Below are 507 nucleotides of genomic sequence, written 5' to 3' on the forward strand. Positions count from 1 at the left end.
CTCGTTGATACGGTCGATGTCAATATACGCGATTCTCCAACATCGCGTCCGAAGACGCTATACGTGATAGCAATATCTTTAACAACCATCAGCTCGACGATTGCGAGCTATTGGCTTTAGTGTTTAATACACATGAAAACAACCCCGATGTAGTAATATGTGAATAAAAATTTTGTCGTTCACATCAAATATATGTATTTTCTTTGCTTCCCATCCAACCTATAGTATACGCACCTATCCATTGTAAGAAAATAAATGTGCGCGAATCGTAGATTAACATTACTCTTTTTTATTCTCTATCACTTACTTGGTCACGTGATATGTACACTATTTGGCAACGTCGTATTTATATCAAATCGCATTTGATGACGTCATCATTAGATTATGCGATACGTAAAATGGTTTTTGAGGGTGAAAAAGAAAGAAAAAGATGGTAGAGATATGAAATAGCGTGTACAGCGGTGGTAGCGGCCCGATTGCTGCTCGCGACGATGGGCGCGGGGTCCG

The sequence above is a fragment of the Trachymyrmex cornetzi genome, unplaced genomic scaffold (assembly GCF_001594075.2).
Source record: "Trachymyrmex cornetzi isolate Tcor2-1 unplaced genomic scaffold, Tcor1.1 scaffold471, whole genome shotgun sequence".
Taxonomy (NCBI): domain Eukaryota; kingdom Metazoa; phylum Arthropoda; class Insecta; order Hymenoptera; family Formicidae; genus Trachymyrmex; species Trachymyrmex cornetzi.